Source organism: Diplotaxodon limnothrissa, linkage group LG7 (genome assembly GCF_057381915.1).
Source record: "Diplotaxodon limnothrissa isolate DT_005_m linkage group LG7, D_limnothrissa_male_GT1.1, whole genome shotgun sequence".
Classification (NCBI taxonomy): Eukaryota; Metazoa; Chordata; class Actinopteri; order Cichliformes; family Cichlidae; genus Diplotaxodon; species Diplotaxodon limnothrissa.
In genome coordinates this window covers 35,022,698-35,036,209 of record NC_140602.1, presented here as the reverse complement: position 1 = coordinate 35,036,209, position 13,512 = coordinate 35,022,698, and positions in this window count along the sequence as shown.

Below are 13,512 nucleotides of genomic sequence, written 5' to 3'. Positions count from 1 at the left end.
TAACACAAAGCTAGCCAAGAACCTAGAGTGATGATAAAGCTGAGTGTATGCTGACCTTAGTCCTGCAGCCAGAGCCTGAACTTCAACAGGTAAAAGAGGCAGTGACGAGTGGTCAGGCTTGAGCCTCCTGTCTATCTGTTTTCAAAACATTAGCATGCTTTCTTTGGACTAGCTTTCAAATCTGTTTTGTACGGAGAGGATTAGGGCCACTGAAAACAAAGTGGGCACGTCTTTTTTTCTTCTTTTTCAGAATTCTGAGAAAAAAGTCAGAATTCTGACTTTAATTTTTTCTCAGAATTCTGAAAAAGAAGAAAAAACCCCCGACATGCCCACTTTTTTTTTTCCAGTGGCCCTAATCCTCTTCTGTAGTTTTGTGTTCATACCTAAAAACTACAAGATCATATGTATGCCCTCATTCTGATAGGGATTTGTGTTGGCGTGTAAAATTGTAGCCTAAGGTTTATATTGTTAACATGTAATTATGTGTTAAATACATTTCAAGTCATTTTACAGAGTAACGAGAAAATAATGTAACAAATTACCTTCTCTAATGTACAGTACTGCATTACTTTTAAGAAAAATAAAGAGTGTGTATTGCATTAATTGTTTTGCAAAACAACCTCAACATTGATAATCATGGTGATAATATAGGATCAAATGCATACAGTCATAGCCACACAGGCCTAGACACTGGTCGTTGTTAGGGAAAAAGAATTATTCCTCCACCTGTTGCATGTTTTGCCTGGAGGTTGACAAAAGTTGCTTTGAAAATAGTTGCTAATGTTCCAAGCACAATATGTATTCTCTTTACGTCCTTGTAATTGCTTTGGTCTGGCTTTGGTCTCCATCAAATTGCAATGGTGGTAGTTTAAACAGAAGTGATGGACTTATCTACAAATATTAACCAGCTGCTCTCCGAGCTGTAGTGAAACTGAGAAGTTGTGCTTTTTACCCTGAAAACGAACTGTTGCCAAATTTGGTTTGTGTTGCACTTTTTCAAGTTTTACTACAATATGGTAGCAACTCCTGAGCAATGTGCACATGAGGGCACAAGAGAAACCTCAATACTTTAATATATTTTCCTAACAATTTATGGCACTATTGGTGCCATGGCTCTAGGTTGGATAGCCCTCAAGAGACCAAGCTGTTTCAGTGACTGAAATGACCAAGTGGGGTCATTCCAATATATTTTATAGGAATAATTTTGTTAATTGATCTCATTTGTTCCTGTGCTGTTTTCTGTCCTTTATTCTAAGATGTTCAAATATCTTTATATGCAGAAAGCAGTTTAAAAGACAAATTGTCCAAATAATTTGCTTTATGAGAAGCAAATTTTTCTTTGTTTCACAGAGTACATTTTATTATTTTAATAGCACAACACAGATGAACCAGTGACTCTGTAATACTTTGTTAAATCTACAAACATCATTTCTTGATTGGTGTGTGTTTGAAACTTTTTTTATGTTTTGGCATTAAAAAAACAAAAAACAGGTGATGTTGGGTTGAGGGTCCCTTTTTGTCTTTAAATCATTTTTTCATCCATAAATGGGGAATCAAAAAGAGAGAAGCCCACTGTATGTTTTGTCTAATCTGCCACTGTATCCATCTCAATTTATTTTACTCAGTCTCATTTCAGAATAAATCGATACATTATGCGAGCACTCGTCCAGTCAGATGAATAAATATTACTTGTGCTACTGCCCACGATGAATTTAATGGCTTTCCTACTGACCTCTCCCAAATTGGATGCTTGACTGGATGTGTAAATGTCAGCTGTAACATGTTTATTATACAGGAATACGTCAGATCTGTCAGCTGATTCAGCGTGATCAATCTTAATATAGCTATGTGTTCAATAAAAGTGAAATGCCGGCAAACCACTGTGTCATATGTCACCTTTATGTTAGACGAGGGTTCATATGGCCTGAATTCACTTAATAGGGAGTTTTGCCTTTAAAGACTCATTGAATGCGTCGCAAAAGAACCAGTCGTTATTGAACAATACAGCTAATGGAACCTTAAGGGCCTGTTATTGATCAGTGAGCTGCCACTCTTTTAGACTAATGTGATGAATAATTCAGCCATACCCTGAAAAAAAATGTAATAGCGCCAGTGGTGTGGCACTTACCCCTCTGACTTCCTTTTGAGAGAAATGTGAGATGTACACCTTCCTACAAAACATTTCCATTTGTGAGACTGCAATGAAAGCTGCATGCTAGATGCTATTAATACCATGCATTCATGGGAGAGAGAGGGGGAGCACTTTTCTATGAAAGGCAGGCTGTTCGTGTCGGGGAAGAATCAGCAAGCCGCTTCGGCATGGTAAAATGGTTTTGATAATGGGATAGGGGGAATGCAGGTGAACTTTGGAGAATGGAGTAGAGAAAGTAAAAAGGGGAATATGAATAGAGCCTGGATGGGAAGGACAAAAAAGCTGGGGTGTGAATGGGTCAGGCAAAAAAAATAAAGCTGTTAAAAGCAGTTTCATCTGGTGACAAAGTGGAGCAAAGTGCAGGGGCAGGAGAAACCTGAGCTTTCTTAGGTTGGAGGTTCTGTGATGACAAGGTTTGGTTATGTACACGGGTTATGCAGAAGAATAAATGGCCACTTGACATTGAAAAATCGAATCCTTTTTTGTAAAGAGAGTCTGCAGAAAAGCATCACTTCCTAAACAGGACTGGGTTGCTCTGTTTTATACTTCAGACTTGATTATTAAATTTACATATTCCACATCCTGCAGTGTTAGCCAGCTTTCAGTCCTTGTGATTGCTGGTGTGAGGCCCATCAAGCACCACAATCGCTCTTCCCTGCGCACTTTTCTAAGGTACCCTGTTGGCTTGTCTGGCTGCTACTGCTACTTCCACTTTCAACATCCAAGCACTCTGTGCCTGGTCCTTTTCTGTTTATACTCTAATGCCTTTCCCTTAGTGATGCCCACAGTGATACTGACAACATCTACAGAAATATCCCATTTATCGGCTTAAGCCTGCTGGTATTTTTGTGTTTTGATGAACTGTTTTTCGGGATTTTGTTGAATGATGTCCTCCATTTAGATACAGCCTGCCCTTTAACCCAGGACTGCTAAAATAAGACGTGGAAAGAAGTGGAAACCAAGAGGATAAAAGGCCTGACACATAGATGAGACAAAGTGAAGCAAGACAGAGAAACACTGTGAAACACCAAGAACCAAAATTCAGCAAACTCTAAACAAGAACCCAGGGCCATGACGGATTCGACTGAATTTATTTAAAGATTTCGTGACTAACTCGGGGATTTGTCTCGGAGGCAATACTGTGAGACAAGATGACAGTAAAAGAAGGAGGAAATACTTTTAACATGAGCAGCAGCAGGATAAAACCATGCTGTTTGCTGTTTGTCACTGTGCAGCTGGTCCATGAGAGTCATCTTCTGCCACTGTCAGCAACGCCGCCCTGTGACACAGATTTTTCCACCTAGTTATCCAAGATGTTCGGGCAAGGATCTTCCACCTTTTTTTTTGACTCAAGGTTTCCTCCCCACTTTTCTGCTTCTCATTATATTCTCCCTGATAGTTAGTGAAATGTGTATATGCTCACACATACAGGCTGATGGCTTTTTAAAACCAACCTTGAACTCATATTCAGTTGATCATGTGACTTTGCAGCGCTGTAAGTGGCATTTTTTAAATAATCTTTCTCTTATGGGTGTGGTTCTCGTCAAGGATTAAAATATTCCCATGGATGGATATGTATAAGATTTTATTGATGCCAATACTACAGCTGATTTTTGCTGTAAGGTCTTTATAGTTTCTGAATCCTGATCAGTTTCTTGTGTGGAAAACACAGGTTTTCAGTCTCAATTACCACAGGGATGCAAAAGCCAGACTGCCATGAGTTTTCTGATGGTACACTGTTTTTTCCTTTAATTTGTCACCTGAAGGGTGCTGTTGGAGCTCACCTGGTTAAGGGAAAAGTGCTTATGCTACAATAAGAAAAATAGTGATTGGAGACCACGGCATTGCAAGCAACAGACTTGTGATCTTGTTGACTTTGAAATGGTTGCTTCAAAGACAGAGACCAGGACTGCAGCTATTCACAGAAAATCTGTTTTTATAATATGTTGATTAACTGTGATAAATCAATGAGAATAAGATATCTGTGATTCACATTAACTATATATATTCAGAGTCCTGGCAGAACCGCCTACATTTCAAACAAAAAGGTAGGGATTCCTCCATTAATAATGACATTTCTACAAGATGGCAATTTAACTGAAAGGTGAGTGTGACCAGAATACGACCAGTGGACAAGCAGTTAAGTCGAATCCCTTATTGCAAAGAGACACTTTGCAGACCAGTCGTACTCATCATCAGCGCAGACCGACCCAGGCTGATTGCAACGTGTTGGCAATCCGTCTGCGTTTATAAATTCAATCATCTGCCTGAAAGTGATTGCACTCAGTCTGAGTTGGACCGTGGTTTTTTAGAGACAGGTTGCCTCCCACCATGACTCTTTGTGATCGAATCCGGTCACCCCTGGATGACCATTTGGTGGTGAAACTAAATTCAATCGATCGCCAAATGCACAAACAAATTCACAGCAGTCACCATGCAACTGTTTTCTTCCAGACACAAAGACGTTGCCCTCTTATTTTTACTCTAGTGTGGCTGAGCCTTGATCTATTACTAAAGTGGTCTGGACTTCATCCACCCCAGGCCCTTTGCTGTGCATCATTCGCTTTTCTGTCCACACTTTCCCGTCTGCTCGAAATTGTCCCTGTCAAGGAATGGCAAAAAAAGAGAAGACCAGGAATATTCCCCTACAACCTTCCCTGACAGCCAGTGGTTGTCTAGATGGGGAAATGGGAGGTCACCGAACGGACTCTAGGCATGTGTGAAGCGGATCTGACTTGAGGTTGGCTTGAAATTTACAAGCAGACATGTTAAAGTCTTGTCAGGTTGAGTTATAATATTGCTGGATAACTTTAAAATGAAAAGATTCGTATGCTGTTTGCCATTTTGACCATAAAGACTTCCAACGTTAAAATTGTCATCATCTCAAGAAAAACTACCGTACTTATGACACACAGGAACTTTTATCTTCCTCAACTATTTCCAGGAAGAGGAAGGATGAAGACGTTTTTTCCCGATATATTTTATACTTCTTGAATCAGATTACACATTTATATAGATAGTATAGTTTGATATTTTGGTTTTTTTTTTTTTTCTTCTTCGATCGGCTACTTAATTTGTCTCCCTTTCTCTTTTTGCCTTTCCTAACAAAATTACACTGATAAGAGCACTCAAGGGGGTGCTTGTTCACACACAGATGAACATTCGGCCAAACCAGCAACCATTCAACACTTCATGTCCCCTTTTTTCAGAATAAGCAAGAAATTATAAAAAGCCTCTCAGACTCGTACAGGTTTGATCAAGACTGCTTTTGACATTATCGGCCCCATGGGTGCTGTTACTATTCTCAGCTCCATATACCTCCTCTTCAAACTGCACGCCCCTGAAAAGAATTAGCAACCTGTAATAACAGAGTAGCTTGCTACACAGCCTGAGCTCCACGCCACGGTTCAGCTGCCTTTAAACCTTCTAACAAACATCTGGGCTTTCTATAAAAGCGAGGCGGGCTGAGCACGTGCAGCGTACCTGACACCAGATACTCCCTGTGACACTGGGCTTTAGCACACCTAGAAACAGACATTATCATCGACTGAGATATGCATGAACGCCCGGAGAGTTTATGAGGGAAATGCGCACAGTGTTTCCTCACACTTATGTCCCTGCTCTGAAACTAAATTACAACGCAAGCATGAGCAAAATCAAAAGCATACAAAACCTCTGCCCTTTATCAGTTTGCTGTAACATGATGTTTGTATGCTGTAGGGATTCTGGGAGAGGCTGGCTTTACACTGAACTAGAGGTCTGGCAAAAAACAGGAACTTTCTCAAGGGTCAGAAGTGAATGGCTTGAGTGTTTTCCCTTGTGTTAAGTGGCGGATCAAAAAATATGATGACTGACATATTAGCTGGTGACAGGAACCATGTCGGGGCGCCAGCTTATGCTTCCAAGGCTGTCGATCCCCGCGCCCAGCTGAAACTGGGTTTATAGGACCCAGGGAGCTGAGCCGTTCCAACATGACACGCTAATGGCTTCAAGTGGTTAAACGGAGTGCACTGTGCCATTTCATTGCATGAGCACTATCTGCGAAATCTGACAAGTTGATTCCTCGGAGGAGAGATAAGAGGCAATTTGTTAGCCCAGTAGGATTAACTACACCCCTGCTCTTGGCTTCAGGAGTGACAGACAGAATCCAGCTGTGAGTTTTAGTTTGGGAGTCTGCTGACACTGTGGAATTAGGAGAGGATACATCACAGATAATAATAATGAAGTTTTGTTTCGCCATAGCTTAATTCGGTTATTGTGTAGCTGTGGCTGCCAGACGTTAGCAGGTTGGATTCCATACCTCAGTTTGTGTGAACTACATGCTGAACCCCGAATGTCCTTTGGGAATGTTTCTCCTGGCTGCAATTTCAGCCCGGCCTGTCTGCCGAAATCTGATTATGTAAACTTTTCAAGGCTCACAAGAGGAATCTACATAGAAACACATTAGATATGCTGTATGTCATATGACAACTGAAATGCTATAAAATCCCCCAAATAAATGAATAGGTGGAATTATCTCCAAGCAAAACTGTTTTTTTCTTCTTCTCTTGGAAATATGAGCGTTCCACTGTTTATGCTGAACAGTGATATACAGTGTCTATATAAGCAGCTGTTGGTATGTCTAACATTTGTCATGAAAGCAAAGTGTTATAAATTATTATCCCTTTGGCTTCATGTGACTGATTAGTGTAAATCAAGAACAGAACATCTTTCTTTTCATTTTCTTTTCAAGTTCTGAATTTCCCTCTCCTCGTTTATCGACGTACCGGTTCAGTTTCTGTGTTGGCTCTGCCGAACCCTTCCTTACCGCCAATCTGCTCCACTATTTACCTTTTCTTCCTGTTCAAGGGCGTTTGCGGTTTCTGTTAACAGTGGGTAAGTTCTAGTATTGCCCCTCTGCACCCTTGATTTATGTGGTACGAGGGGTTTGGAGGATAAATATTAAAACATGGCCGCTCCATTGGCTGCCAGCAATAACAGGCTGACTGGTTTCCTGTGCAGGGTTAGATTGCCTTGCCTTGCAGGGTCTTTGGAGACAGCAAGGCCAGTGGAGGGGAATCCAAGGGAGGATAAAGTGGCAAATAAAGCGACAGAGAGAATAATCAGCGCAACATAAGTCCACATGTGAGAGCAGTATTTGCTCTAAAACAAAGTATCAACACAAACACGGCTTGCACTGATCATCTCAAGGGCGCAACCGTGGGGTCAAGAACAGAGTGTCATCAGAGGACAATCAAGATTCTGCTGCCAAAACGGTGAAAGAGGGCATGCTGGTACTTTCAGAGAACATCCCATTGCTGACTGTCTTTGACAGTGTCCTTGAGCTGCACACTAAATCTAACATGTTCCTGGGATTCTGCAAAACAACCAACCACATGAGCTTAACACACACATGACTACCCAGTAAAGAAGTATCATCAGGATGGAGGCACAGTGTGGACTTCCCTTCCCAGAGGTCGTTTATTACTGCAATATAACTGTTAAACAAATCCAGGTGATATGAGCTGAGGGTCACTTATATTTTTGCTGTACTTTCGATTCTTGGTGACACTGTTGTTGCTGTTGTGGAGCACTGTGCTGTTGATGTATATCCGTGGATGTTATGTCTGACAGTTCCCACAGACGCAAGTTTCTGCAAGGACAGTAAAAGAAACTAACAGGGGAATGTATGTCACGCTTGTGGAAGCAGAATGGGCAATAAAGGAACTGTTTCTGTGGTTTGAAACATAGCTTTCCTTTCAACTTAAGCTACCAGATGACAGTAGAGCGATGCTGGCAACACACACAGAGTGCTAGCATTATGCCAGCATTACAAATTATCCACTGTGTCTCATGGAAATATGTTAAAACACCACAGTTGTGTTAAAATTACAGCAGCACTGCTCTGGGTTTTACTCCTTCCCCATGTGCGTTTGTTCACCATATTAATTACTGTGTGAAGCCTCTGCGTCTGATTGGTGCCAGCACTCGTTCTTTGCCTTGACTTCATCTCCCTTGACTGCTTCTCCTTTGTCCCACCCTCCATCACAATTGTTTGGACCAGTGCCCAATCGCATGCTTCGACTGCACCATAGCATTAGTCTCTGCAGCTGGTTTAAGGGGTCACCAGCTTTCATTCTAGTAGGTTTGGATTTGGGAATGGCTCTCATTGTTTCATTTCAACCATCTTTGCTTGATTCTGGCCAGTAGTTTATGGCCAGCTTGCATACTAGTTGTGTAACCTCCTTTTTTTCTTTATTTTTTAATTGTTTTACTCTCTAGAGGATGGGCTAGGATTCAGAGTATTTTGTAGAACAGACTTTCTTCTTACCACAGTTACTTATACAATTAATAAAAGATGAGGAAGCCAGGATTAAATTTTTAATTTATTTTATGGTAGAATAGTTAGAGTTAGGTTTTGATACTTCCGTTTCTCATATTTTCTTTGTGTGTGCATGCTTTTCTTTTTTTTAAATCGACAAGCATCCACCTGCCCTGAGTACTTCAGATGAATTGTACTTCATTCATGTTTTACTGTGAAAACATTCAACACAGCAAAATATAACAGAAAAATCAGAAAGTTGCTGCAAAGAAGATAAGAGTGCCACATGGGCAGAAGGTCCTGTGAATTTGTGGCTTCATATTTTTATTTGACCACTCAATGCCCTCTGAGTGCCGCTCTTTATTTCAAGCATAACAGCTGCACATTACAGCTGTTAAACTTTAAACCTGATACATTAAAACATTAAGCTAATCAGTGCATTAAGGCTTGACAATGTCTCATAGCCTGTGACATGTGGAGAGATCAAAGTGAAATTAAATCTACTGGCTGGTAAACTTTTTCTGCAGCACCAACTGAGCGCATGCAGATTCCCATGACAGTGTGACGTATACAGTTTGTATACGTAAATGTAACTTTGTTGCACACACATGCATGCGCTTCTTAGGCAGAGGAGCTGTATTAGAATTGCCGAGCATGCAGAGGATGTTGTTGAGTAATTTTAAACTGAAACTCAAAACATGACCAGTTCCACATCAGGTTGCGTGTTCAGAATAAGTTTCTGAGGTGATCTAAGCTGGGTCCCCTAACTCTTGAATCTCAACACTCTTGTCATTAAAGCAACAACCTCAGGCTAGCCCCAACAGTTATCCTTTCCTAAACACAACCATGTAGTTGTGTGCTTAGTTAACCAACCCACAACTGTAAACAAAATGAAAACCTTACCTAACATTTATAATTAGCGGTCTAATAGGGTTTAATAGTGGTGTCTTTTTGAGAGAGTGCTGTGTTTGATTAGAGAAATCACCGTGCACTCCACCTCTCAGTGTGGACTTTGTTGGTCTTTTAAGCTCCTATTTGACTTTCCATTGGCACTGAATTCATGGTTGTGTTCACACTTCAATGTTCAATGTGTCACTTGTAACTGAACCAGCACTCTCCTAACCAGCACAGCTTCATGCTTTTGCAGCTATGCTATGTGGTAATGATGCTTGGTCCAAGTAGAAAAAACAGAACAGCTATTTAATGGATTGCCATTAAATTTTGTGGAGACACTTGTGGTCCCCTTGGAATGAATCATATTGACTGTACTGATGCCATGACCTTTCCTCTGGCACCACCAGCTCCGCAGATTCCTTTGAGCCCTTTGAAGTCATCTTAGTTGGACACAAGCTATATTTTTAATAAGATTAAATTTGGAACTAAACAGTCTATTTTTTGACAGTTTTTTAAACTCTGGATGATTAATATCTAAACTCTCTGAGATTACTTTCCTAACCCCTTTCCACCTTTATGCAAATCAAAGTTTCTTAATACAAAGTCTTCTGAAATGCTTTGTTTTCTTTTTGAGAGAGGCATGGTTAACATCAGCAGATGCTTCTCATGAATAACAAACCTAAAGTGTTTTATATAAATCAAAGCAGCTGTAACACACACCTTGTTTCATTGATTGGACTCCAGGTTTGCTCACTCCTGACTGCAATTAGATTTGGTTGATATCATTTGCCTCGGGCTTCACCGAGATTTCCAGCCAACACTGTAAACAACTGAATGATGTATTCAATATACAGAAAATTCAATGATCTGTGTTTTATTACCAAAAAATGATTCGATTTCTTTATAATTGCAACATAGACTGTTGTTGTTATTGTTTTGAAAGGGTTGCTTTTTCTTTTTCTCTGTCCTCCTCACATCTTTCTGTTCTTTACTACCCTTGAACAACATTAAGGTCACTGTGAATTTTACACACTGAAACTAAATGTAGAGACTTAAGAGGCAGCCAGACGTCTTTTTGGCTCTGGCTCTGGAGGACAAAAGTAATATTCCCCAAACTAACATATTCCTTTCAGCACACTGTTTGTGTTTTAACAGTCAGTCCTTCTAAAATGAAACGAATCCCTGATAATAAAACAAAGAGACCAAAAATGAAAGATCAAATTTTCCTTTTCCCTTCAGGGAATGTGATATTATGATGATCAGAATCACTTCAGCCACCAATAACTGTTTAAGAGTTTGTATTGGCCTGAAACCCGAAACCTAATAGGGCTTCACAGACTATAATAATGACACACAAGGCAGAAGGACGACAGGATCTCATGGTGCAAAATGATACATTTATGAACCACAGACTGTGGATATTAGTCTAAATATATACATTTTAACAGTATCTGTGTTTGTGTAGGGCGTTGTGTAGTGCATTTGCAGCTGCAGAGGAAACTGTGGGGCCTGATAGTGATTATTATAAGATTTGTAAAATGAAGATGTTGTACTTACAGATACATAATCATTTTTTTCTGAGACCTCAAGCGTTTTTCTTTTGCTAACATATTTATACAGAAACATATATCAGCCATATGCTGTATATAAATGATGGACATCCATCATTTGTGTTGAACTTGTAACAATGGACAAGAGTTGGCCTGACAACGGTCCAATGTAGCCCACTGGGTGGCTTTGCAAAGTATAAAAACTGCAGTAACATGCTGATGACAAGCACCAGCCTACTGCACAGGCGTGCAAATGTTGTAACATGAAATAAATTTTAGATGTAGAAATGTCATGATTTACTACATCTTATATACTCAAATCAGACCAGGAGATAAAGGTTAGGGATGTTTATTACACGTTTATTACAATCACACTGGGAAAGCTTACTTTTCTTAGTAATGGTACATAGTAAGAATGTGACTGTGTGGCTGTGGAGAGTGGGGAGGCAGTCAGGTGAGTTTTTGTGGGAGCCAGTCTGTCTTTTGTAGAGGGAAATCCAACAACAGAATCCAAAATCTAAAGTCCAAAATTCAAGCATATTCCAGGCAGGGAGGTCCAGAGCACACCAAAGGGAAACAAAAAAGGAGACGCGACATCAGTATAGGTATATGATCAAACACAAATCTGAGCCCAACATTACCAAAACGTAACTGTGAAGCTGGGCAGAAAACAAGTGGAAGACCTGGTTCTTCACGCAGCACCTGAAGAGAAAAAAGGGAACAGGTGCACAGCTGGAGGCTCAGCCTAAGGCTGATCACACAGAGAGAAAGAGAGAGAGCATTAAAAAAAGGCAGAGGAGGACAGATATTGCTGGCACCATAACCAAAAGCTCGAGGCACATCAATGGACTTCTCAGAATGCACCTTGTGGAACTCCCTTAACTAGTGAAGCATCCAGGATTAAAGAGTGTGGCATGAAGTATTCCTTTGGACAGTATCCCTCCCTCGACAACATACTGGAGGTCCAAACCCCCCTCACAGGAAGGATGATGAGTCAAGTTGAAAGGGATCAGATGGAAAGCACAGAGCGCTAGAAGACACCAGATGCTGTTGTGGTCTGTGTGTCTTGTTGGGTCATTTTTGGGCTTTTGTGTTTAATGAGTTTTTAATTTGCTTTTCAGTATTGTCCTCAAGCTCTACTTGTAGTTAATATTTAGTTGAATTTCATTATTGGGTTTTTTTCTATAATTGTTCTGTGATTCATTGGTTTGTTTTAGAATTATTCTGGATTGCATCTGTGTAGGTTCTCAGTCATCCAGGTCATGGTAGTCTAAGGGGCTTGGAAAGAAAAGCATCTGGACTTCTTTAAGTTTCTTGAAGACGTTTCACCTCTCATCTGAGAAGGTTCTTCAGTTCTAAGAGCAACTGGTGGAGAGTCAGAGGTATTTAAGCCCTAGTGGGCGTTCTCTCTTAAGATAGTCGTTGACCAACTTTTGATCATGTGCCGCATCACATGAGCCAAGGTGTGAAAAAGGGTGTGGGTTCTCAAAACTGGATTGCAGGTGTCATAGGCCACCCCCTCTGTTCAAAGATGGTTGCTAGCAGTGGACGTAGATGGCTTCTTTCACTCGTCTTTCAAACCATCTGGCCTCTTAGTCCAAACTGTGAACCTTAGCTTCCTCGAAAGAGTGACCTTTGTCCTTTAGATGCTGATGTACAGCTGAGTCTTGTCCTGGTGGCTCTTCGATGCTGTTCCACGCGTTCATGGAGTGCCTGTTTGGTCTCTCCAATGTAGAGGTTTGAGCACGTCTCACTGCACTGCACAGCATACACTTCAGCATTTAATTGGTGTTTGGGAGTTTTGTCCTTTGGATGAGCCAGTTTTTGTCTGAGTGTGTGGCTGGATTTGTGCACTGGGATGTCATCCATGGAGAAGATTCTCCTGAGTTTCTTTTATAAACCTGCCACATAAGGGATGACAACAGAATGAAAAATGGAACATTTTGGTCCCTTAACCTACAACCGACAACCTTCATGACAGAGTCTTCTATTTGTATGTAATTTTATCTGCACAGGTGATTGACAGTCTTCTAAATTTCAAAGGGTCCACTGTGGACCTGTACTAAACTACAGCTTTTTTAGGCTAGCCTAAAAAGGGGTTCCTTTAGCTGAAGAACACAGTAGGATTTAAAGCAACTATATAATCTAAGGAAGCCTCTAACGTTTGGTTGGCCCTCTCAGTTTACCCATTAGAGGACAGAATCTGGAGGGAAAAGTTCATTGTTGCTCACTTGTGTGTGCCTGACATGTTTGCAGAATAATAACTGCAGCTACATGGTGCTCCGGCCTACACTTAGTTGGCAGTTTATTAGTCACACTTTCAGCTAAAATTTATGTTATCTGATATGACAGGACTGTCTGCTAAACAAAATGCCCGCTTAATGTTTATATTGCTGAAGGGACAGTTGTCTGTCTTTGTCTGGAAACAAAAAAACACTGAAATGTACAAGCTTGACCCTCTTTGAGCTGCTAAATGCACCCTGGTTGCTAGCTAGTTTTCTATAGAGCCTCCAAAAAACTGGGATAAGAATGTTTTTTCTGGAGTATTCTTGCATTTCCGTTTGGCTCAACCCACTTATAACAGACTGCCAGTAAAAAGAAAAATCCTTTAGTGC